The 27,276-nt window shown below is 41.7% G+C and overlaps 1 long non-coding RNA gene across 5 annotated transcripts in view; it reads right to left on the reverse strand.

The window, feature by feature from the left end:
* Nucleotides 1–26,473, reverse strand: part of LOC132685567 (uncharacterized) — a 36,344-nt gene extending 9,871 nt beyond the window's left edge. For 2 of the 5 annotated variants that reach the window (XR_013550619.2, XR_009613214.3), the window contains exon 1: nucleotides 26,264–26,473. This is a non-coding gene — a long non-coding RNA (uncharacterized LOC132685567). Of the gene's footprint in view, nucleotides 1–3,122; nucleotides 3,519–26,263 lie in introns of those variants that run through there. The other 3 variants (XR_009613213.3, XR_009613212.3, XR_009613215.3) reach the window with 3 other exon arrangements.
* Between the last annotated feature and the right edge of the window lie 803 nt (nucleotides 26,474–27,276).

Below are 27,276 nucleotides of genomic sequence, written 5' to 3' on the forward strand. Positions count from 1 at the left end.
TTTTGTGTGATGCTTTACACAATTTACCTCTTTCGTCATTTTTATGTCATTCATCTTCACTGATCATTTGTAGCTTATTTTTATGACACAGTTATTTATGAATCAAGATTCAGTTTTGCATCTGTGTAAGTAAATCTCTGTGTCTTAGGTTGTCATCTGTACAAACAAGAGAGTGTTTTCAAATACTCTGGCAGTGTATCCTCTAGAAGTTTAGTTCTTTGGAGGGTTAATATGTGTTTGAAGATGGCAAGTGGCATGGTCCATCCAATAAGTCTGGGAAGCACTGGACTAACTCAACAACACATGCCAACATATAAAATCCAGAGGGATAAGAATTAAATGGAAAAAAATAGAATAGCCCAACATATAAAAACAGAATTGATGCCACCCCTCTTTATAATTAAACACAATTAATTAATACAATAAATACTGACAAAATGTCTGTTTGCCAGGCATCCTGCTAAGGCATTGTGGGTTTAAGGATGAGCAATGGAGAACCAGTCTCTGCTGAAAGGGATGGACATTAACCCAAAGAGAAATTAATTCAATATTGGCTTTAAGACTATATAACTACTACTCAGTTACTCTGCAGAGTGTTGACCACAATACCTGATGTAGACCACATCCCTGAGGAAGGAATATTGGAGCTGAGCTATAAAGATAGGAAGGGGGTGCAGGAGGTAACCAGTTTCGAAGAACAGACAAGGAGATGTGAGGGAAGAACATCTGACAAGGAGACACCATATGCAAGGCCATAAAGGGACTGGACCTAGGCCTGTGGAAAGTTGTGCAAAAAGGCTCATAGGCCACAGTGCATGGTGAGGAGAGTGAGGTAAAATACCTCTGGGGTGAACTTTCTGAGTATATAAATATAGAAGATTTTGAGCATATTAAAATATAAGGTTTCTGCCTGTTAAAATCACTTATGCCAAAGTACAAATAGCAAACTGAAGAAAACATTTGCCACAATGGTCTTATTTATAAATAGTGTGTGTATATTACCTAAGATACGTACCCAGCTCTCCATATAAATGGACCCAGGAAATGAACACACAGCCGGCCAAAGAGGAAAAACATGAATATAATGAACCTGGAAGATATCTAATCTCACTTTTGTTCAACGGAGGGACACATCAAATTCACAGAAACTTAGTACAGCAAGTATTAATTGGTGTAGTAACAGTGAGCTGGAACGTTTCCTAGTGAGATGGAATCTGTTGTTAGGAAGCATCCCAGCTGCATGCATCATAGTCCGTAGATAACGTGGACGTTATTTGACCCTGTGATTCTAATCCATTTATCAATCCATCCATCTGTCACCCATTCATCAAACTCTACCTGGGCAGCTACTCTGAGTCCAGACACTAAGGAGAATATCTCTCTTGAAGGAACGGAATGATTGGTAGGATCAGACTCTGGAAGGGGCCTTTCAACAAATACATTACTTTTCACAAGTTGACACCCAAGTGATCACATGCAGTTTACCTAGAGAGGCTGTAAATAAGGTGGACACACACACACTCAAGGGAAATTGGGAAGTTTTTGTGGCAACTTTATCATTCTACTTACTTAGGTCAAAATATCTACTGGTAAAAATACTAGGAAAACGGTCTTCAGTTTCATCTGGTCATGGGCTCTTTTGAAAACAGAATTAAATGGTTTATTTTTGCTTTTCTCTAAAAAATATTTTGTATGTGAAGGCAGAGTCTAGCCCAGTTACTGAAAGAAGGAAGTTTCCCATTGTCTGGAGTCAATTACGTGCTTAAATAGATGCAGTGACATTGGGACCAGGCAATTCGTTTCACAGTCCTTCTCACTAGACAATAATAGATTTTCGTCATCTGGGTTTACGGGGTGAAACGAGAGAAAGCATCAGTCTTGTTCTAAATACTTCAGTGTAGAACGGTACAAACTTTAAAAGGGGATACGTGTTCTCTGTGGAGAGCTCTAACTGAGGGACCATTTGATTTCTCGCAGTGCACCTAGATGGTTGGAACTTCTGGAATTAGGGGAAGTCTATAGAATGATCTCTATACAGGAAGAATATGAACGTGGATTATCTTTTGTAATGTTTCTCATGTCTGAGCATCCATTTCTATTTAAGCTGCTGCCCAGGCCAGGCGCTTACCGTCTCACACTCAGATTATTCTAAAACCTTAGCTGCTCTTTCTCCATTAAATCTCCCTCACGTGATGCCACCAGATTAATTTTGCTGAAACATAATCACTTTTGTTATGTCGCTGTCCTGCCTAAATGCCCTCTATCATCTGCAGGATAAAACTTTAAAAATTATTTTGAAGGACATTCCTAATTTCCTCCCTTCCCACCTGAACCTAGCTCCCTTGACTTGTCTCCCACTGTTCACCTGCAGAAATCTTGAATCTATATGCTTATTTCATGTCCCACATGAATTTTGACTTTGTGCCTTTGGTATAGTTCTATTTTTTATGGTGTATTTCCTATTGCTGTTGTAATAAACCACCACAAAATTCGTGGCTTAACATAATGCAAATTAATTATTTTAACAGTTCTGGAAATTAGAAGTTGACATAAGAGGGGCACCTGGGTGGCTCAGTTAGTTAAGCATCCAACTTCAGCTCAGGTCATGATCTTGCGGTGCATGAGTTCAGGCCCCCCTATAGGGCTCTGTACTGACAGTTCAGAGCCTGGAGCCTGCTTCAGATTCTGTGTCTCCTTCTCTCTCTGCCCCTCTCTCACTCACTCTCTCTCTCTCAAATAAATAAACATCAAAAAAAACCTTTTTAAAAGTTGGCATAAGAGTCTCACTGGTCTAAAGTCAAGGTCTCAGCAAGACTCCTCTCCTGCTGGATGCTCTAGAGGAAAATTTCTCTCTCACCTTTTCCAGTTTCAGAACCCTGCCTGCCTCTGAAGTCTCCTGGCTCCTTCCATCTTCAAAGCCAGGGATGCCTGATGGAGTCTTTCTCACACTTCATTATTCCAACTGTGACTTTTCTGCCTCCCTCTTCCTCATTTAAGGTTACAAACCACCCCCACCCCGTATAATGCCAGATAATCTCCCTCGTTGAAGGTCAGATGATTAGCAACCTCCATTTCTTCTAGTACATGAATTCCCCTTTTGCCATGGAAGGTGAGATACTCACAAATTCCTACATATGGGCTGTTTTCCTTTGTAATCTATAGTTATTCAGTTGTTCTTCAGTGCCTGGTCCGTCCCTTCCTTGAAGCCTCCCCAGGTGGCAGTCAACCACGGCAATTTTCCCCTTCTCTGAAGGGAGAGACCAGAGGAGACTCTGTGTCTCTCCTTACCTGGATCATCACACATGACACGGGTGAGCCCTTCCGTAACATCCTCTATAGTAAAACGGTGGATTCTTGTGTGCATTTGTGCAGACCTAGTGAATATACTTTTCTGTTGCTTTCTGTTGTTCATCTTCAGACCTCAGTGTTCTCATTTCCATAGGAAAGCCATATGCAGAGTTTGGCATGTTGTGTTTCAGTCTGTTCTACAGATAGAAAATCATGGAAGTCGTGGATAACAGTCTGAGTCTGACCCTGCTAGAATGACCCTTCCATACTGTCACAGCTGCTGGATAGTCACGTGTCAAGTCCTGACCGTGTTTATCTGAAGGACATAGTAGAGACATGAGTCAAGATTTTTATACAAAGAGGCTTACTGTAGTATCAGCTCAGAAACTATGTAAGTAAGAGACAGTTAAATTCTGATAGATAAATGTGATAAAACATTATGTAACTATTAAAAAGTATGTTCTTAAAGATTATATAATAATACAGGCAATGGTTATATATGTATATGATTAAATATAAATATAAATATGTATAGTTCAGGGAAAAGGAGTAATATAAAATTCTGTGTGTATGTCTATATATACATTTCTTAGGATTTATTTATATGTGTTTATATTTCATTTATATATATTTGAAATCTTAAAGTTTATGTCAATATTAAAAAAGAACTGGAAAGAAAAATACCAAAATACTAAAAGGGGTCATGCCCAAGGATGGGATTATAAATGGCTTTTAAATATTTTTCTTTATACCTTTTCTTATTTTTCAATTTCCTTCCAAATTAAACATAATTTTTAGCTTCTGATAAATTATTTTAATTTATAATTTTACATGTAATCAGATATATCGTTACCTCCAGAGTAAATACATTCAGCCAACACTTGGCTGGACATTTACTAGGCTCCAGACACCGTGCTGGGCACCACATGTGAGACGCAGTGGGTGCCCTCAAGGAGCTCATCCTCAGTGAGACAGGTAGACAAGGGAAATAGTCAGGTGGGGGCAGCCGTAACGAAATACCCCAGGCTGGGTGGCTTGAACAACAGAAATTATTTTCTCACGGTTCTGGAGGCTGGACATCCAGGGTTGCTTTCCTCCAAGGCCTCTCTCCTTGGCTTGTAGATGGCTGCTTTCGTGCTTCCCCGCATGGCGGCCCCTCTGTGCACACACGTGTCTGTCTATGTGTGTGTCTCTTGTGTGTCCAGATTTTCTCTTGTTATAGGACACCAGTCGCTTTGGCTCAGGGCCACCCTAACAGCCTCATTTTAACTTAATCACCTCTTTAAAGGTACTGGAGTTGGGTTTCAACCCATGAATTTGGCGAGGAGGGAAGACACAGTTTAACCCATACTAATAAGTAAATAAGAAATCTTAATATTCGCTAATGATGACAGGACTGATGGTATGTACAGGCACAGTGCTCTTTCAGAGGAGGGAACGATCATTCTTTTTGGAGGTGGTCCAGGTTGGGTTCGTAGAGAAGGTTACATTTGGCAAGAATTTTAAGAAATGAGGCTTTGACAGTTTCTAGTTGATAGAAACATGTATGGGGAGCCTGGGTGGCTCAGTTGGTTAAACATCCAACTCTAGGTTTAGGCTCAGGTCATGATCTCGTGGTTCTGGGGATTTGAGCTCTGTTTCAGGCTCTGTGTAGACAGTGCTGAGCCTGCTTGGAATTCTCTCTCTCTCTCTCTCTCTCTGCCCGCCCCTGCTCATGCTTGCTCTCTCTATCCCTTCCTAAATAAATAAATAAACATTTAAGAAAAAAAAGAAATGTGTACTATAACTGATTTATACAGCATAAAATATAGGAAAGGTATAATTTTACATGAGATCAGAAAGCATGACTTTATTGTATGACACAGAACTTCTGGATTTCATTTATTTTGATCAGGAACCGGATGTGTTTAGGAGAAATGAATGAAGGAAACCATCTCTCTTGATGGTGATGACAGTGTCTTTCACTTTTTTTTCTGGATAAAAAATATCTGAGTGATTTAGCTGAAATGAGAAAATAAGAATGTCTCAGGAGAAGTAGCTCCTTCTACAACTTACATGGCCAGGTATGGGCATCAGACCCCTGAGTAGTGATATGGTGGAGGCTAGGAACCCGTGTTTCTGGAAAGCTTGCAAGAACATTCTGAAGGGTGTCCAGGTTGACAAGGACAGTCAGAGTGAGCCAGCGCGCCATGGGGCTCCCAGCAGACAGCCGCGTGACTGAGGACCCAACTTCCCCATGACGGTTTCACCCTGGAGGATATTACGTGCATTTGATAAAACCCTAAATATTTAAAGTTTAGTATCTTGAATTTTTTATATTGCTGCTTGATTTACAGGTACTTTCTTGATTAGACTCTAAGCCTCTTGAAGGTGAGAACCGAGTCTTTATGGTTTGTGTCCTACATCCTCCGGAGCCCTTTCCCCTGTGCGGCTCTGTATCCTCTCACCCTCCAGTGGAAATCTGCACCTTGCACGAGAGCACTGTCTCTGACAAAGGCAGCATTCTTTACAAAGACGTCCATACCAGCATGTGTAATTATCTTCGTATTCCCTCAGACGTTTTTAGAGTTACACCGCTGATTGATAACCTTTCTTTCTGCCCTGAGTCGATGCTCACACATGTACCAGGCCGGGTTTTCACATGTCTCTGCATCTCACGTTTGCATTTATACTATCCCTTTTGCCGGTTACAGCTAGTTGCCTCTGTCCCTTATGACCTTTAGGAGATGCTTGCTGTTCCTGACAGATGCTGCTGTAACACCGTATATATTTATTGTAGGAAAAAAAAACACACACTGATTAAAATTGGGGGCCTCACGTGTAGGAGAGTTCATGGACCCCTAGAGTGCTTCGGACAAAATAGTTGAGGAGCAAAGCTAGATGGTCTGATGGGCCAGCACGTGAAAGTTCCTGTCTCCTTAATATCTTTCACCTCAACTAAGACACTTCTGTTTTTGAAGTTTTCAAAGATGGCAAAGAGATACAGCACTAAATACAATACTAATTTATCCATCATATTTTTATATTAAATCTCACAAAGCAAGAATTCACTAGTGTGTTTTATCCTAATTTATTTTGAAATCCCAGTTGAGTGTATTTCTGTATGGAGAGACTCACGGATGGATCCAACAAATGACCTTCCTTTTTTGCCAAGTTTCTAAATAAGGGAGATCGTGGGAAGTTATATGTTGCTCTGATGAGTAGCTTTACGAATACTTGGAAAAATCCCCAGGAGATATTAATTGGAATAATTTCAAAATGTCAGATGGATTGTATTCGTGTTGCCAGCCATTCTACTTCCACTTCTCCGTCTAATGAAGCTCAATCTCTCAATCTCTCTCCTCTCGTTCTTTTTCTCTCTCTCAACTAGAGGATATTTAAACCTCCTCCTCTCTCCTCAAACCTTCTGGCGTCTCTTTCTTGTGCTTTTTCTCAGTCGGTGATCCTATTTCCCCTGGAACACCCACCACTGCTCCTAATGCACCTGCATCTACACCACGTATTGTGTCTCCCTTCCTGTGACTATGGATGAACGTTTGTGTTTTGATGTAACTTCTCCCTGCGCATAAGACCTCAGCTCTCCCTCCTCCTCGAGCGTATCGTGCCAGTATGATCTGCTGTTTGTCTGCACCATCAATGTTTCTCCCTCTACTGGATTATAACCACCAGCTTACGGATTTTCGGTACCTTCTCCCATCTTAGCCAAGCAAACCCTCTCCTTGCTCTAACGTTTACTCCAGCTGTCACCACCCTCCCGCCATGTGTCTCTCCTCTGACAGCAGAACTCAAGAATGGGTTGCCTGCATGCACTGTCTCTCTCCACCCTGGCTTCCCATCTGCACGTTGAAATGCTCGAGTCAAGCTTCAGTCTCCACCTCACCACTGAAGCAGCTCTCACCAATGTCACCACCTGACTTGGCGCTGCTTGGGTGAGGAGCTCGTTCCTGTCACTCTCCTTAGTTGATCTACGAGCAGCTGAGAATCACCTTCCTAATGATTCACCCCTTCACTTGGTTTCCAGAATGCCAGTATCTGCTGGTTTTCACCCTACTTCAAGGCTGCTCCTTCTCAACCTCTTTGCTGTTGTCTTATTTTATCTGGCCTCTAAAGTTGGATTTCCCCAGGGCCAGTTCTTGGATGACTTCTCCTCTGTGGATTCACTCATTCTTTGGTGAGCTCATGAGTTTCACAGTTATAAACAGCAGTGTGATGGTGGCTCCCAAATGTACATCCAGCCCACACCGACTTCTGGTATTCTAGTCTTATTTTCAGCCATGAAAATGCACATCAGCTAAGGCCATTTCTCTGCTCAAATTTTTACCCATTTTTACTCGTTGCCCAGAACAAAAGCCGAAGACCGCTCCGGGGTCTGTCAAGGCCCCACCTGGATGGTTTTCCCACTGCCTCCCTGCCTTGTCCCCTTCTTCTCCTGGTCACTCCCCCAACCCCACCCTTTCTGCTCTTCCTCCTGTTCTTTAACCTCGGCCAGGCGTTCCGGCCTCGCTGCCTTTGAACTGACTGTCCCTCCAGACGTCTCTAACTCACCCTCCAGCTCTCTGAAGTCTTCGGCTGAATCTCACCTGCTGAGTAAGGCCTCTCAGACCACCCTGTTCATCCCCCCCCCCCCCCCCCCACACACACACACACACTTCATCAAACATTCCGCTTCTTGTATTGTTTTCTTCACGGCATGCCATTTACTACTACCTAACATGCCGTATATTTGAATTACATATTTATTGGATGTCTCCGTCCACTAGAACATACAGCCCCTGAGGTCAGGGATGTTTGCCTGTTTTGCCATTTATTGCTGTCTCCCCAGCACACAGCACTCGGCAAATATTGTATGTTCAATACATCAGCATTTCTCAAAGTGTAGCGCCCAGACCAGCAGCGGTAGAATGACCTGGCAACTTTTTAGAAACATGTTAGAAATGCCAATTCTTAGACCCTACTGAATTCCCCCTGAATCTGAAACTCTGAAGGCAGGCTCCAGTAAGCTGTGCTGTGACTAGCCCTCACTCCAGGTTAACTCTTATTTCTGCTAATTTTGAGAATCATTGTGATGAATATTTATTGAGTGAGAGGATAAATGAGAAAATGTTTATTCCTGTTACCCTTTGACAAGCAATCACAACTTCGGGTTAAAATGTCATGCAAATAACCGAGTAAACTCACTTCATAGAATATGTTTTTTTCTAATAGGAGTCATAATAAATATAATAAGAGAAAGTTCTAGTTTATAATGTAGAAAAAATAGAAAAAACACATACACATTATGTTCAGCCATGAAACAAATATATTGAACAGTGGGATACTTAGATAGTCATAACTGAATCTATAAAATTAACTTATAGTTTTAATTCAGTTTTAGTGAAAACTTGTGTTAAAAATTAGTTCCAAGGACTTTGTCCTATGATTTAAAATTATAACAAAGCTCTTATGAATCAACTTACTTCCCTTGGTCTTTCCTTGTTCTTAGACTTTTGACTCTAATTTTCTTGGGTCAAAACTACCCCATATCTGTATGTTCCCTGTATCCAAATAATCACAGCACATGTGAGCACCTGTTCCACACTTGATGTTTGGGACATACATTCTGCTGTTAATGAGATGGGGACAGAGAATGTATTTAAGTTCGCAAAACCTCACATTTTCTCTGATCGTGAAGCAAGCCGAAATTTTCTCCCTTACTGTCCTGTGCGTGAAGTTGTGATAACCCTTTCTAGGGGAAGCAAGTGTCTCTGTTAGGCCAGGAAAATCTCTGTTTATACTCTATATCCTGATGCAGTTATTATCAGCATCCTTCATCTCCAAAAGGGTGCTGGCTTGATGATAAATTATATGGCCACCCTACTTTGTTATATATATAATAAATATATCATCACCTTTAGTCTACGTTTTTACACGATGTATAAAGAATATTGGTAACCAGGGTTCTAAAAATCTCTGACATTCACTAGGAACATTAACCTTGGAATGTCACTCAAAATGTCTAGATTAGTCCTTTTAATACTACAGTGAGGAAGGAGTTCTTTCATATAACACGTGTACAAATGAGTATTATATGACATTTATTTTACCAAGAATTTCTGCTTTATTAACATGGCATTTTGTTTGCCTTAGATTTCATTAAAGTGTCTTCCAATTCTGATCCTGAGTGCCGGTGTCAATTTCCAAACATGTCCTGTTTTCTTAGTATGTGTTCTGAGGATGACATTGTGGTGTTACTACTACAGACAGAAAAGTGAAGGACGCAGTTACCAACAGTTTGCTTTGCCTGATTTCTTTCCTTTAGTGAGTCAGCTGACCTTTCCATTTATCGGACATGGTGAAGCTACCACCGCAGGCACCTCATCTGTAAAGAGGGCCAGGAGATGTGTGCAGAATTACCACTGCGTGTGATTGGAGTTTTGGGTTAAGTTCTGTGGACTGGTGTTCCACGGGAGCTTTGAGTTGCATCACATTTTCAGGCAAAATGAAAATGTAAATAAGAGGTGCCTAGGTGGCTCAATTGGTTAAGCATCCGACTTCGGCTCAGGTCAGGATCTCGTGGTTCGTGAGTTCAAGCCCTGTGTTGGGCTCTGTGCTGACAGCTCAGAGCCTGGAGCCTGCTTCGGATTCTGTGTGTGTCTCTCTCTCTCTGTCCCTCTCCCAGCTCGTGCTCTGTCTCTCTATCTCTCTCTCTCATTCAAAAATAAATACACATTAAAAAAAAGTTTAAAAAGATAAATCCACTAATGGGCTTAAATGCTTTCCTTTTAAGAATGCAAATCTCTTATGTAAATTGTACATTGCTGTGAACCATATTTTGCCAGTGTGTGCCTACTCCTTTGGAATGATTTTTAAGGTTATCTTAAAATCTTCAGTTGGTCTTGCATTCTAATTGATTGAGAATTTACAGTTTATTGATGGATTGATGCTTCACTATCATAGATTTTTAAAAATTTTTTTAATGTTTATTTATTTTTGAGACAGAGAGAGACAGAGTGAGAGTGGGGGAGAGGCAGAGAGAGAGGGAGACACAGACTCCAAAGCAGGCTTCAGGCTCTGAGCCATCAGCACAGAGCCTGATGCAGGGCTTGAACCCATGAACCGTGAGATCATGACCTGAGCTGAGCGGCACACTTAACCGACTGAGCCACCCAAGCGCCCCAATCATAGATTGTTTTAATGGAAAAATATATGTCAGCAGACAGGAATGAAGGTCCTGTCCCCTAAAATGATGTATCGTGGATGTTCCAATGGTTACTGCAGTTTTGCAATCAATTGTATAGTTAGTTCGTCCAGACAGCGAGAGTCTTTGTAACATAGATACATGTCGGTTTGCTTGATTCATCCTCCTGTCATCAGCCTGTTTCTGGCTGGCTGTTCGTCACACTGGTGCCAGCACCTGCTCCAGCTGCCATACCCAGAACAAGCGTGTACAGTTCCACGTGTGTAACAGTAACGGCTGGCACACACACAGCAACCCTGGCATGGCACCCTGAGTGGGCAGTTTGTATACACAATCGTGACCACAGCCCACTTGGCCTCTTTCAGGTCATGTAACAAGTGTGGGTTTGGTTCTAGTCTGGGGTTGACCTTAAAATAGCCAATCCAAACACTTTACTTTATCTGCAATAAATGTTGTACATTTTTTAGAATACATTATTTATATGGAAAAAACTCGAGGTACCGTCTAGTGCCACTGTCCCCAATGAGTTTCTTTATAATGGAGACACGCTTATTTCTACCATCTGTTTTGTTCTGGGCTGGAAGATTTGTCAGGTCCGACACGACAGCACGGCTTCATGGCATCATTTTACACTATCACTTGGTGGAGAACATATAGAGACCAAAGTGTGTATGATAGAATAACATCCACAGTCCATAGGGTTATAAAATAGGAGTCTTCGAAAAAATTAAGTCTTGAGAGTCTGTTTTCAGACTAAACACACACTTCAGGAGCAGAAGTTTCTTCTATTTACGGGACTAATTATGGGTATTTTAGTGAAAAAGTTTCAGAGTGGCAAATCTCAATGTCAGGGATTTTCCCATCTGATTTAGCAAGTTAGATGCTTTTGAATGTTGCATTTACTCTAACAGGAAACTGAAAACTGTTCTGTCACTGCATTGGAGCAAATTGCAATGATCTCTAATCTATTAAAAATAGGCTTAATCAGTAATTTACAAAAATGTATATCTTTATTACCAGGTATACTGTTTGGCTATCTATTTAGTTCAGTATTTCAAACACAAAAAGCAAAATAAGCAAATAAATCTTTGTCACATCCTTCCCTTTTCGAGGTTCCCTTTTGGACTGTCTTTATGGTGCTTATTTGCTAGGTTGTGCTGTACAGTTTTTTTTAGTTTTTCCTAGGAAGGGACTGTGTCACAGACACATAGAAAAGAATTTTTCACAGCTAATGCTAGCTGACATTTTTGAGAATGGGTACATTGTGAAATAGAAGCTTGAGTCCTAATCATTAAGTCTCAGTGGATTTAATTATTCAAAAGCCCCTGTCTGCTTTACTGTGGAATAGATTCAGTCCTCAGAAAATAAAGCAGGTTTGAGAACTTCAGGTGAGTTTTCACAACTGCCCCATATCTCATGGCTGGTCCCTCAGCAGACCACTCTACTTCATGTATTAGGGAACTTATCGATGTGTTTAAGAGAAACACACATTTGGGGCGCCTGGGTGGCTCAGTCAGTTAAGTGTCCAACTTCGGCTCAGGTCATGATCTCCCAGTTTGTGGGTTCGAGCCCTGCGTCGGGCCCTGTGCTGACAGCTCAGAAGCCTGGAGCCTGCTTTGGATTCTGGGTCTCCCTCTCTCTGCCCCTTCCCTGCTCACACTTTGTCTGTCTCTCAAAAGTAAATAAACATTAATTTTTTTTTTTAAAGAGAGAAGCACACATTTCACTGTCCTTTCTCAAAATATGTAGGCAGTTTTTTTCCTTGGGCTTATAAGCCCCAGCAGATACAGCTTTTTTTAAACACTAAACATACCGCTTTTCTAGTATATTATTTCTTAGAGTGAACCTCAGACATGCCCACTTTTGCGTTCTGAGTAAAACAATAGGAACAGAATGTTTTTCTCCCCAAACTACTCCCCCTCTCGAAATAAACCAAAGCATTAGATAAAATTGGTAGCACTGAAACTGAGGATATCTAAAAACAGCAACCTGTAACCTTGGGAAGTTTTGAGAGCGATAAATACAATGGCCAAGAGCATTTTAACCACAGAATTTTTGCCTTAAACTTAGGGACTTGCAAGGTCGTCGAGTTGCTCTCCTGCAGCCCATATTAAAATGCTTATGTTTGGGAACAACACAGTTCACATTCCCTGACTTTGTTTGTTTGTTTGTTTGTTTTTTCAAATGCATCCATATTTGTAACCAACTTGTAATGTCTGCTTCAGTTCCCAAGCACACAAGCACACTTTCTGAGCAGTGATAGGAATCGATAACTGTTTGTTTACAAATTGTCTGACAATGAGTCAGAAGCCTGTGATTGTTTTTAATATACAAACCGTCTTAGATTGATTTAGCAATCTGGAAGAATTTCCTGTCTGTCTCTCCATCTTTATAATCTAAGGGGGAAAACAAAATGCCTTTAATGCTTTCAGCCTTTCTGTCTGATACAGAAGTAATATCGTGTATTCCACAGAGAAAATAATGCCTTCTCTATTGCATTAAATTGTACTGACTTATCACACAACCCTGGTTTTGGGTTACATCATCCCTCAGAATGCTGCCTGCGCCTGAGGAAACATGGCTACTCTAATTAACAGTAAAGGAAAGTTCTTTCTCTCTGATGGAACAGGACTGTGAAGTACATTGTGAGGGGTGAGCAGGAGCACCAGTGACTGGGAGGGCTGGCTGACAAGCCCACGGCGATTACCCCAGAGGAAACCCCACCCACTGAAGGAGAGGCGGGTGGGGGGGGGTGGGGAAGACATTTTCTGTGGTTTTACTGTTGATCTCTGTTTCCTCACACAAAGTTTATTGTAATTGACAATCAGACTCTTACTACACAGGATGCTTTAATCTAAATATTTGAAGGTGCTTTTCTTTCCCCCTCTTTTTGTAATCTAATGAAGTACGATCTTTAAAATTGAATCAACAGAAACATAAGATCATAGTTACCAACAGCAACCAAAAGCATTAAAATAAATAGGGGCAGACTGTGCTCCAACAGAGAAAATGAGAGGTTGAAGCACATTATTCTTTTAAATGCACACATATATTCGGCAAAAAAAGGTATGATAATTAGTCTGAGTTACCTGCCTTGTCTGCCTACAGTTGCCAAATGCTTGAAGTAAATGGTTCTCCCAACCAATTTTGTTTGGGGAGATAGCCCCCAAATTACAAAAATAGCTTTTAAAAATACTCCTTTTGCACAGCTCAATCTAGACAAACTGGTTAATTATCAATGTAAAATTTTAGGGGTGCCGGGGTGGCTCAGTCGGTTAAGTGTCCAACTTCCATACAGGTCAAGATCTCTCAGTTTGTGAGTTCGAGCCCTGTGTTGGGCTTTGTGCTGACAGCTAGGAGCCTGGAGCCTGCTTCGGATTCTGTGTCTCCCTCTCTCTCTGTCCCTACCCCACTCATGCTCTATCCCTCTCTCAAAAATAAATATTAAAAATTTTAAATTATAAATTATATATATGCATATTGTGAAATGATTACCACAGTAAGATTAGTAACATACTCATCACATCACATAGTTACCATTTATGTGTGTGATGAGAACATTTAATATCTGCTATCTTAGCAGATTTCAAGTATACAATATTGTTAGTTGTGGTCACCATGCTGTACATTAGATCCCTCAGAACTTATTCATCTTACAATTGAAAATTTATACACTTTGACCAACATTTCCCCATTTCCCCCACCTCCCCAGCCCCTGGCCCCAAAGAAACGAAATCAGTACTGTGAAGAGATATCTACATCGCCACATTCATTGCCACATTATTCCCAATGGCCAAGCTAAGTCTATTGATGGAGGAATGGATAAAGAAAATGTGATATATGTAACACATATAATAGAATATTAATCAGCTGCAAGAAGAAGAAGGAAATCCTGGCCCTTGCAACAGCATGGATAAAACCTGAGGGCATGATGCTAAATGACACAAGTCAAACAGGGAAATGTATGGTCTCCCTTATAACTGGAATCTATAATGGGCATCAGTATTTTTGAAGTCCCCCAGGGACTGCCAGTCTCCATCCTGCACCTACGTCTTCTGCCTCCCTTCCTTTCACATTCCTGTGCATCCTCTCAGCTCAAGCCACACTTCCTTCTCTTCCTCAAAGTCCCCCAACTTATTCCAGCCTTAGAGCATGTGCACCTGCTGTCCTCTCTATCTGGAATTCCTCTCCCCGCAGATTTTCATACAGCTGCATTCTTCTTGAGATTTAGAGTTCATCTCAAGCATCCAACACTTCGAAAAGAACTCCCCTGAGGTGCCCACCAACTTATGCTGTGTCACATTGTCCCACTTTATTTTCTTCATAACCTTCTTTTGAAAATTATTTTGGTGTTTGTGTGCTCACTTACTATCTCTCTCAACTACTAGAAGTTCCATATTGTAGAACCTTCATTTCTTCACCATTGTCCTAGCCCCTTAAACAGGGTCTAGCAGCATATTGTAGACACATAATAAAGTCGCTCATCCTAAAAGCTATTAATTAGGCACTTACGGTGTTCCAGGCTCTGTTCTAGGAAATAAGGATAAACCGATGAACACAACAAATGAAATATGTAAATAAACAAGGAAAATTATTACAGTACCACTGGACAGTTTCTGGATTAACTCACTTCTTCCAGGGAATTTTCCTTTTTAATACCATTGAATTTCCACAACTAGAAGCAAACAGTCCACAGAGATGTGTTCAGAATTTATAGTCTTGCAGTCTGGCCTACCAGGGGGGATGCCTGACACCACAGAATCTGGATCTCAATTCTGGCTCTGCCAATGCTGGTAGCTCTGAAATATTAGACGAGACACATGCTGTGTACTTATTAGGAACCCAGCTTCAGAGGGAGCTGATTTCAAAGATGGGCATTTAAAATGTATTCATCCTCGGGGCGCCTGAGTGGCTCAGTCGGTTAAGCGGCCAAATTCGGCTCAGGTCATGGTCTTGCGGTCCGTGAGTTCGAGCCCCGCGTCGGGCTCTGTGCTGACGGCTCGGAGCCTGGAGCCTGTTTCAGATTCTGTGTCTCCCTCTCTCTGACCCTCCCCCGTTCATGCTCTGTCTCTCTCTGTCTCAAAAATAAATAAACGTTAAAATGTATTCATCCTCTCTGGTATTTAGTGTTCTTGTGTGTAACAAGTGAGTAATGATACGTCACTGTCTCAGTGGATCAAATAAGGAAAAGAATGAGAAATTAAGGCTAGAAAATGCACAGGAAAATATGCATCTTAATAATAGCGGAGGTTACATCAACTCTCCTTCTGTTCCTCCCTGCTTTGACTTTTTTCATCGGTGAAACAATGAAGGTAAAGTAACATTTCTGCCGTCTTTTCCAAAACTCACATTTTCAAAATGTTCTTGATGATTATGCTGGGGCCCTTGACATTGAACACTTTCTGCATTCTTAATAAATATATATTCCAGAAAAATGTAATGACTCGTCCTGGACTTCTTGGCTGTTTTATTTTCAGATCCTGTGAAGGATTAAGATGAACAATGGGGTGAAATTACTCTGTGATTTGCTACTCATAGTTGTGGCAGTTGCTTTTGCCTTGTTTCGCCTTATCAATCTGCTGGTTTTCTGGATACCATGGATTTTTGTTTTGCTTTGTTCTTGCTCTACGCGTGCACAGTTTCCGAGTCTGTTTTTCACAAGAGTTATTATTGTTTTTGAATGGATGATTTTAGCTCAGTGGTATTTGTTAGCCCACCCCTCATTACATTGCTTCGGACTTTGAAAGATGGAGGAAATTGCTCTGGGTGGGTAGCCAGCCAGTCTGACTAGTCCACCGGGCACAGGCTCCCTGGTCACTGGGATCACTAACGCCTAATGCCTCTCTAATTATAGACATGTCTCATTCCTGGCTACTTAACGGCCTCACCGCAGGGAGTGACTCCACTTCCTGACTGGAAGCCTACCTTCATTAGCGTGAACTGTACATCATAACCATCTAGTTTTACAATAACCCAAGGGGCCCTTCCTCCCAGAACTGTGGCCATGTGACAGTCTTAGTATTTGAACGTGGAGACAGATGATAAGAATTTATGACTTCTGACTTTAAAATGTAAAAGGTAAAACTCTGCCTGGTGTGGTTTTAAAAGGAGCCATCTGTGTCACTAACGGAGAAGATGCGGAGGTTCTGTTTTACCCGTCCGTCCGTCTTCAGCGTCCCTTTGCTTCCTAAGTGAAGCAAGGTCTGTGGGAAGACTCTCAGCGTGGCTGAAGTCTGAACAAGGATGGAGACCGAGAGAAACAGAGAAGCCTGCAGAGCCTCTACTGCCAGTTCGAGAGTTAGTATGTCTCCAAGTAAAAGAATTCTCACTTACTGTGGATCAGAACTTTGGGTCCTGATTCAAACCTTATCCACTTATACACCCCTCTTCCTCATTATCACATTTGCTACCTTTTATGGCAAATTCTTCGTATGCTGGGCCCTGTACGCAGCACTCTAGGTGTTAGCTTCACAGATATTGCCCTGAACACTGCAAGACAGGTTGTCTCCATTTGTACAGGAAAACACTGAAACTCAGAAAAGCTTAGGAAGTTGCCAAACTCACGAAGCCTATGGCTGGGCTGAGACGTGAACTCTGCTTTACTGGATTCTAAACTTCTCTCAGTCCACTCTGCCTCCTTCGGGCTTTCTTACCCAATGCTACTTCGATGAGTAGATATTTAGGAAGGCAATGCTCCTACCTCTGTGCTGTGTTTTGTCTTCAACTTCTATTGTTCCTACCTCTGTGCTGTGTTTTGTCTTCAACTTCTGTTGTTCCTACCTCTGTGCTGTGTTTTGTCTTCAACTTCTGTTGTTCCTACCTCTGTGCTGTGTTTTGTCTTCAACTTCTATTGCAAAACTGATGTAATTTGCATAACAATACTAGCAATAACCAGTTTTAGTGAACCTTTATTACAGGCCATGCACATAGTACTGTCATTCAGTCTTTAAAATAACCCTTCTGTCTCTGGGGTGCCTGAGTGGCACAGTCAGTTAGGTATCTGATTCTTGATTTTGGCTCAGGTCATGATCTCAAGGTTCCTGGGGTCAAGCCCCACCTCAGGCTCTGTGCTGACAGCACGGAGCCTGCTTGGGGTTCTCTCTCTACCACTCCCTGGCTCGCATGCACGCTTTCTCTCTCTCTTAAAATAAACAAACATTTAAAAACTAAATAGGGGTGCCTGGGTGGCTCAGTTGGTTAAGTGTCCAACTTCAGTTCAGGTCATGATCTCGTGGTTTGTGGGTTCGAGCCCCGCGTCGGGCTCTGTGCTGACAGCTCGGAGCCTGGAGCCTGCTTCGGATTCTGTGTCTCGCTCTTTCCCTTCCTCTCCCCTGCTCACACTCTTCCTGTGTCTCTCTTTTTCTCTCAAAAATAAACATTAAAAATATAAAAATAGAATAATCCTTACATCTTTATTTTGAAGTGAAGATATTGAAGCGTGGAGAGGTCGCGTGGATGGCACGTGCTCACACCAAGGTGGCAGAGTCCACTCTCATTACATTGTCTCCCATGGTTACACTTAGCCACATACCTTATATTTAGACTTATAGTAAATTGTCTTAGTCACATGGTCAGACTCAAGAGAAGGGATCACAGCCCAGCATGGTTGCCTCACTGATTAGGACTGTGTCTGGCACGTAGAGAGGATTCAACAGATATTTGCTGAGCGACAGCCAATTGTAGTTACACTTGAGCCAGTCATTAGCTTGTTCCCATAACAGGGAAAACCAGGAGAAGTCTGTAGGCCGTATGACCAAATGAATGCTTCATGCATTTTTCTAGTTACACTAAAACCTTGTTTGTTACTTAGCAGTTAAGTCTTAGTGCTGACCATAGTGTTTCAAGAAACATTTAATACTGCAAATGGAGGTCGCAAACCAGAAACATTGTAATTTTACGACAGGTGAAACATCACTGTGTAGTGGAAACAGGGCAGTCCTGAATTCTCCCAATGTGGAAGGAAGGCCAACATTTTCTGTATGTTTCCTCACTTTGCTTCCACGCAGTTCGTGCGTGGCTCTCTGCTGTGCTATAGGGGAGGAGTGGGAAATCGGAGTTGCCTGACGGCATCTCCTCTGACTAAAGTGAATTCCGGTTCATTCAAAATAATCATCTGTTTTGTAACTCTGGAAGCTGAAATGGAATTTAGGAGCCCCTTAGGGAAAACTCTCATTTAACTGATTATGCAAAATAAAGGGTAGAGACGGTAAGTTCATGCAGATAATGAGACAGAGAATAGAAATCGGTTTTGGAGGCCTTGCTCTGCATCTTGCCCACAGCAAAATATAACTATCTGTTTTTTTCACAGATTTCATAATTCTTTCAACTTTCCTATGCCATTACATTTGGTGTGTTTCCTGTAAACAACAACTAGTTAGGTTATTTTTTGTTTTTAAGTTTTTTTTCAATTTTGAGGTGGGGGGAGGGGAGGAGCAGAGATGGAGGGAGAGAGAGAATCCCAAACAGGCTCCATGCTGACAGTGCAGAGCCCGACATGGAGTTCTATCTCATGAACCATGAGGTCATGACCCAAGCCCAAATAAAGAGTTAGACACTTAACCGGCTGAGCCATCCAGGCACCCCTAGTTAGGTTACATTTTTAATCCACTTTACCAAACTCTGTCTTTCAACTGGTGTCTTCAAGCCATTTACATTTAGTGTTAGGTTTTAAATCTGACATTTTCTGTTTTCTGTTCTAATTTTCATTTCTCTGTTTTGCTTTTCATGACTTCTTATGAAAAAAATTGAACCGAACATTTTTTAGAATTCCATCTTCACTTCTCTATAGTGTTTCAGGTGTTACATTGTATATACATATCTTATCATGGTCTATTGGTATCAGCTTTTTACCAATTTAAGTGAAATGCAGGAATCTTACTTTTACTTTCTCTTATTTGTAATCATTTAAAATATTTCCTCTTTATACAGTGAAAACCGCATCAAATATTATCATTTTGCTTTAACCATCAAACATGATTTAGAAAAATCAAGAGAAGGAAATGCATTTTTACTTTTTCTGTTCTTCTCTCTGCCCTCCTTTTGTCCTAAGATTTTGATGTGAGTCATTTTCCTTTTGTTTAGGGAACTTCTGAGAGCCGTTCCTTTAGGGTAAGTCTGCTAGTGACAAATTCTTTTATCTTTGCTTCATATGAAACTTGATTTCCCCTTCATTGTTAAAGATTATTTTCACTGGATATAGATTTCAGGGTCAACGGTTGTTTTTTCAGCACTTAAAATACTGTGACACTTCCTTCTGGCCTGCATGGTTTCAGATGAGAAATGTAATACGTGCAAATGTAAGGTATCGTTTCTCTTCCACTGCTTTGAGGATTCCTGTGTTGTCTTTTGTGTTCAGAAGTTTGACTGTGATGGCCTTGGTGTGGATTTCTTTGATTTACCTTATTTGGGATTCACTCAGATTCTTTACTTTGTTGGTTTATGTCTTTTGCCGTACTTAAGACACTGTCAGCCATTATTTCTTTGAATATCTTTTCAGTTCCTCTCTTTTGCTTGTGTTCTTTCTGGACTCTGATGGAATAAACATCACATCTTTTGTTCTATTCCTACATGACCTTGAGGTACTATTCTTTTGGAGAGATCTATTTTGTCTTTGTTGTTTGGATTGGGTAATTTCTGTTTTGTATTTATGTTCCCTGATTCTGTCCTCTACCCTCTGCATTGTGTTTCTGAGATCACCCCTTTAGGGCTTCAAAAAAATCCTGATTATTGCATTTTTACATTTAAAAAATTTTCATTTAGTTCTTTTTATGTCTTTTTTTTCCTGGGACTTTCTTATTTCTTTGCAAAATTTTCTCTTTTGTAGTTTCAGGCATGTTTGTATTACTCAATGAAACATTTTTTTAGTTGTTTTAAAATCTTTCTTAGATAATACTAACATGTGGACCATCTTGACATTTCATCCGTTCCCTTTCTCATTCATGTTAGAATTTTCCTGGTTCTTGGTGTGGAGTCATAATTGATCACATTCTGGGCATTTGGGGCATTATGTTATGAGGCCTGAAGTTTTATTTCAATGTTCTGTTTTAGCAGAACCACTGAAACCCTCTGGTGAAGGAAGGGTGAATGCCACCTTTTATTTCCAAGTGGGGTGGAAGTCCAAGTTCCCTCCTCAGCCTCTGTTTACATCTGCAGGGGTATCTCCTTGTTGCCGCCAGGTAGAGCTGGGACTTCTGGCTTCTCAGGAGGCCTCTGCTGATAGCACCTGGCAAGGAGAGTCAGGGGTGTGTCATTACTACCGCCCACGTGTCTTCCACTGACACCATGGGGTCCAGGTGGCTTTGTTCCTGCAGAGCAGTGGGGAAAATTCGACTCTTCATTGGACCCCCTCTGTCACCATTCTAGCATGACTGTGGGGAGACCCTTTATGATCGCAAGAGGTGGAGTGGAAGCCCAGGCTCCCTGTGTAGCCTCCGCTGACACCTTTGACGTGTGAGCTTGCAACTCCCCCACGGGGATGAACACCCTGGCTCCCTTTGGGTTTTCTGGGATGCCACCCCAACAGGGAGTTTGGGGCATTTCACTGCGGCCTGGAGAGGGTGAGGACCAGACTCCTGCTTGCCCTTGGCTGTTGGGTGGAGCCTCTGTTTCTTCTGTGGCTTTTGGCTAAAGCAGAGTGCTTGTTTGTCCAAAAGCTTTCTGTCTTGCTAGGCTGCCACTCTCCTGATCCTTTATCTCAGAACATCCAGTTTTTCCTGGAGCTTCTTCATTTGTACCATTTGCATTTCCGGGTGTCCTCTTGTCCAGCACCCTGTCTGGAATATATGAAACTAAAAGAAAACTAGGAAACTTGGTGCTCTGTTCTTTAAGTACTGATGTTCCTTGCCGGTTGGCCTTTAGGAGTCTCCTTCCTTCCTTCCTTCCTTCCTTCCTTCCTTCCTTCCTTCCTTTCTCTTTCTTTCTTTTTTCTTTCTTTCTTCTTTCTCTTTTCTTTTCTTTCTTTGTTTTTTGAGAGAGAGGAGAGAAAGCATGGGAGCAGGGAAGGGGCAGACAGAAAGAGGGGGAGAGAAGATCAGAGCGGGCTCTGTGCTGACAGCAGAGAGTACAATGTGGGGCTCAAACTCACAAACTGTGAGATCATGCCCTGGGCCGAAGCCAGACACTTAACCCACTAAGCCATCCAGGCGCCCCTAGTGTCTTTTTATGTTTCTTTTATATATAACGTCCATGATTGTTAGCTGTACTTACCAAAAGGAATTTGAGAAAAGTACTTCTATTCCATCTTTCTTGATGTAGAAGTCTCTTAAAATTCATTTTTTAGTGGTTCAACCTTGATTTTTTTAAAACCACCAGATTATTATAAGAGATATGACAATTATAGAATTGACCTTTGAGAAATTCTGTTAAAGTGTTTCACATACTATACCAGCAGTATATTTTAAAAGAGACACAAAATAACTAGAGAGGAAATTACTGCTAACTTTTCTTTTCAGATATTACAAATGGTTTTCTGGGATAGATTTGTACATCATGGAAGAAGAACATTAGGTGAATTTAATTCTCAGGGAGACAAGAAGATCCCAGAATAAATGGCAGTATTTAAATAATAAAGGTCAGCTTGTACATTTAATGAGTATTATTGATGAAAGTACATAACGATGATGGTAAATGCCAACCCAAATCTTCCCTTTAGATTAATAAGTCTTACAACATACTGAATTCAAAGTAAGTGATAAGAGAAGCTTTGTTTTGTTGTTAATTCAAAAACATTTAAAAGTTAGGTTTTATGGCTCTGTAATAATGGCTTGCATTGTTAGGATGTCATCAGTTTCACTGTCACAGTCAAGATACTAGAATAACATGGTGGAACATCAGTACATCAGATTGTTGTTGTCGATGATGATGCAATTGCTGTTTTCCAAGCCATACTCGGGTAATCCAAGTTTACTTTTTGTAGCATGTAGAAAAAGGTAAGTAGCCTTTAGGTCCACAGTACCGACCATGATTGACTTTTATTTTCTATCTCAAATGTTGGGTTTCTCAACTCAATGTATTTTAGATACACTTCTTAAATGATGAAAATATATTGAAGATATGAATTAAACCATCGATTAATTTTCACTAATTTTCATTTATTTTAACACAACAAGAATAAATAACAGATTTTAGTCTATTTAATTATGACTGGCATTAAGAAATTAGTTCTGGCACATTACATAACAAGTGAGGTGTGTTCAGACCGTAGAGTTTCCCAGTTCAGGCTCTGGAGACAGACTGGTCCCGTTTCCAGTCTGACTCTCTTACTTAGTAGCCAGTATGGACTCAGGAAGCCACTTATACCCTCTAGCCTTTGCTTCCTCTTTAGCAAGTTGGGCCAATAATGTGTGATTGGTGTCCCTGCATCCAAATATCTCCTGAAGAATAAATGGAGAGTGAGTTCTGGGGCACATGGGTGTCAGGTTCCAGGTGGTGTTAGGACCCAGATGTGTCATATTCCTTCTGTTGTTTGATCATCCAGTCTTTCATTTGATTTTACAAACAAATTCCCTTTCTCTATCAACAACTCAAGTTTATGATTTCTTTTCTTTTTTTTCTTTTTTCTTTTTTTTTGGTCATGAAACAATCTGATTTGTGATCACTTATGTTGATGATCTCCCCATAGTCAGCCATTTTACTACCTAGGACTGTAAACTGGGCAATTTACAAAGATGGGAGAATGAAGCAAACATCTGGGAAGCATGAAAAAATCAAAACCACGGTTTCCCTGAGAAGGTGAACCCCTGACAAAATCCTAACATAGCAGAAAAAAATAGGCAATTTGACGAGCCTGTTTCGAGGACACACTGTTGTGTACTGGTAGATTGATAGTGTGTGGGAAAGAGGAGTACGCGTGCTGTTCTCCAAGATCCATCACATGGAGGGATAATTGGGTGAGTTATTTCATCTCCATTTCATTCCTTTTTGCTCTTTCTTACAGTCCCTTTATAGTTTAGTCTCCAGGTCCAAGTTCTTTCCCTTGGGTTGTGTAGTATCTTCAATAGGGCTTTCTTACGATAAATTAGAATGAAAAAGTTGTAACAAATTTCCACAGCTACCTTTGAGCAAGTAATTTTTCATATCGTATTTGATGAAGATATGTCCAAAGTGTGATTTAGTTTTTATATCTATGGACCTGAAACATTTTTGCTTCTGCAGTTTGTTCTGTGTTCACGATGTGACCTGAATACCACCCTGTCCCAAATCACCTGCTCCAAGTAGTCTGCCCAGAGTCTCAAATCAGAAGATGTACTATTCCTTTAATTGATGTCTGAAGAACACTTAACAGAGAACTTTATCTGAAAAGAAAAACTTGCATTTTTTCCATGATCATGCTTGAAAATTACATATGGTAAAGAATCATTGAGATAAAAGGCAATCTCTCCTAGAAAATCACTACAAAGAGGGGGATAAAGGAAAGAAGAGAAGGGAAAATATAACAAATATGTGTTAGGAATCTGGAGGTAAAACACAAGGTGATGAATCTATAATCATCAGCATCAATTTTGAGAATACTAAGGATACTGTGTGGCCTAGAATTACTTAGGACAATTTAGCTAAATATTTTAATTCAGGCATATGTGTACCAGGTCTCCAGTACAGTTATGTCTTCAGCCAGTAGTTCTGAAAGAATACACTGAATATTAGAGGCTTGGAACTTAGGAATTCCTATTTTAAATAAATTCCCAGATGATTATAATGTGCAACGAAGTTTTTAAATCACTTCCCTAAGCTGCCTAAAAATGTTCCAGGATGATTATGACCAAGTTTGACTCCAGATTGTAGACATCTATAATAGAGAACTTTTTAAATTCAGCTTCTTCAAATTTGTTGTTTATTCTAACATTTATACCACTTGTGTCTGGAACCATGTGAGAGAGAAATAATGCTTGAGAGAAAGCAGGGTGGTATCATGTTTTAAATTATTGTATATCCTCAACTGTGGCCAATTTTACCATTCTGTGTCTTTTTTTTTTTTTTCATAGACACCCAGGATTAAAAAGTACAATAAAGATCCTCTGTTCATTTCTTTTATTTTTAATTTTTTTATAATGATTATTTTTGAGAGAGAGAGAGAGCGGGAAGGGGCAGAGAGAGAGGGAGACACAGAATCTGAAGCAGGCTCCAGGCTCCAGGCTGTCACCACAGAGCCCAACGTGGGGCTTGAACTCATCAACTGTGAGAATATGACCTGAGTCGGACGCTTAACCAACTGAGCCACCCAGGCGCCCCTCGTCTATTCATTTCTTAACGAAAAAAATCATATATGGGCACAACTAGTTTACCATAAGGATAGTCATCACAGATTATTTATAAAATGAAAATTCACAACCTAAATGTCCTACTGTGGGGGGAGTAGTTAAATATGAGAAGGCACAAGGATGGGATAATATTCAGCCAATTCAAGCTGTGTTTTATTTATTTATTTATTTTTAAAAAATTTTTTTTAACGTTTTATTTATTTTTGAGACAGAGAGAGCATGAACAGGGCAGGGGCAGAGAGAGAGGGAGACACAGAATCAGAAGCAGGCTCCAGGCTCTGAGCCATCAGCCCAGAGCCCGACGTGGGGCTCGAACTCACAGACCGCGAGATCGTGACCTGAGCTGAAGTCGGACGCTCAACCGACTGAGCCACCCAGGCGCCCCCAAGCTGTGTTTTAAAACAACACTTAGGACATGAAGAAATGCTCACAATACGCTGATAAGCTTAAACAAAACAAAACAAAAGTTGATAGCCTGAAGTTGTCTTTCACATCCTAGTGCAGGCAGGGCAGGGATGGTCTTCCTTGGAGCTTAATCAGAGTCTGCAGTTTTCACCCAAATATAAGCAACTTCTAATGTCCTTACCTGGTTTTCAGGCATGTGAAACTAGAATACGAGCACTCTGCACCTGTGTTAGCAAATGTCTGATTCTGACTCATATAAAGGAGAGGAGCTGAGAGAAATAGCGTGAACTGTAAAAACTATTTGGACATTGTATGGACCGTTCTCGCCATTCGCTACTTTATATGCTATTATTGGTTAAATTTAGATCCGCCATGAGGATATGGATATGCAATGGGACTATAGTTTGCTTTAGTTGAGGTTTTCTTTCGTGACATGTTTTTGGTTTTTAATAATGAAAGTATAAAAAATATTGAGTTTTTGAATTTTATATTAAAATAGTCTTTAAAATTAAAAAAAAAAATTTACCTATTTTTGAGAGAGAGAGAGAGAATGAGCACGAGAGGGGCAGAGAGAGGGAGACACAGAATCTGAAGCAGGCTCCAGGCTTTGAGCTGTCAGCACAGAGCCCAATGCCGGGCTTGAACTCAGGGACGGCAAGATCATGACCTGAGCCGAAGTCGGTCATTTAACCAACTGAGCCACCCAGGCGCCCCTAATTGCAAATATTTTTTAAGTTTATTTATTTTGAGAGAGAGCATGAGCAGGGGAGGGGCAGAGAGAGGGAGACACAGGATCCAAAGCAGGCTCTGAGCTCCAGGCTCTGAGCTGTCAGCACACAGCGCGACCCAGGGCTCGAATCCATGAACCCTGAGATCATGACCTGAACCGAAGTCAGACGCTTAACCAAGTGAGCCACTCGAGCACCCCTAAAATACTCTTGATAGTAAGCCTCCCCCAGATATTCCCTATTATACTTCTGCCCCCGTAGATGTCCTCAGTGTGTTTTCTTATCCTTCAAGACCTCACCAAAATGCCTTCTTGAAAGTCCCCATTTCCCACAAAGTTAGTCTTGCCTTCTTTCGTGCGTTTGGATTACTTTTCGTATAGCAATTATCATATGTTATCTTGGTTGCCTACCGTTTCCAAAGTCACCCCACAAGCTGGCGGTTAGTTTCTCAGCACTTCTCAGGTTTCCGTGGACTGGGGGGGGGGGGGGGGGGGGGGGGGGGGGGTGGTCGGGCACTTCCTGCGCCGAGTCTGTCGTGTGGTTGCAGACAGACGCAGCCCGGCCGGGTCATCTGGGGGCCCGACTCGGCGTGACAGGTAACAAGGCGTTTTCACGCTCCATGGCGCGTGCCGAAGGCGAGGCGACGGGAACAGACGAGGGCCGGCCGGACACTTCCGCTTCCGCTTCCGCTTCCGCTTCCGCTCGTGTTTGCTCCGCGAGGCCGGCTCGGGCTGGCTCCCGGCGGGAGAGTCTCAGGAGAGGTGTGTTGCTCAGCCGGGGAGTCGCCCCCTCCGGAACTGGAGCTCCCCACACGCGCGGGCGGACGCTGCCACGTTCCTCAGGACCATCCCCTCGAGTCCTGGAACCGACTTCCGCTGAGTCCTGTGGGCCCACGGACCCGAAGGGAAGGGCGTCGGTCTCCAGGTCCGTGTGACGAGCGGCTCGCGGGCGGCAAGGCGCGGACGGGCCGTCGTGGGGATCCCCCTACCAGGCGCGCAACAGCACAGAGTCCAAGTGCCCGCAAGGATTTGAACCGTCGTCTGATTCAACTTTATCATTTTCATGAAGACAAATAATAATGATAATGAAAGAACCGGAAAGATGAAATGACCTCCCCCGGGTTAAACATACATGTTCGCCTCTCTTCCCTTCATGATCTCAATTCCCCCCCCCCCCCCCAAAAAGTGTGGTACGATTGTTCACAGCCTGACACACGACAGTGCGTGAATGACACATACAAGCACTTCTTAAATGAGTAGGCTGTGCACCGGGAGACCGCTTCAGCTGGCCCGCATTGCATTTTGAGGAGCCAAGAGCGGCCGGCCAGGCTTCCTACCTGGGCTGCATTGGCCCCGGAACACGTGCACTTTTGACCTGATTTAGCTGCTGTTTCCTGTTGTGAAATCAACCCAGGTAGACTTTT

Source organism: Panthera onca, chromosome D2 (genome assembly GCF_046562875.1).
Source record: "Panthera onca isolate mPanOnc1 chromosome D2, mPanOnc1 haplotype 2, whole genome shotgun sequence".
Taxonomy (NCBI): Eukaryota; Metazoa; Chordata; class Mammalia; order Carnivora; family Felidae; genus Panthera; species Panthera onca.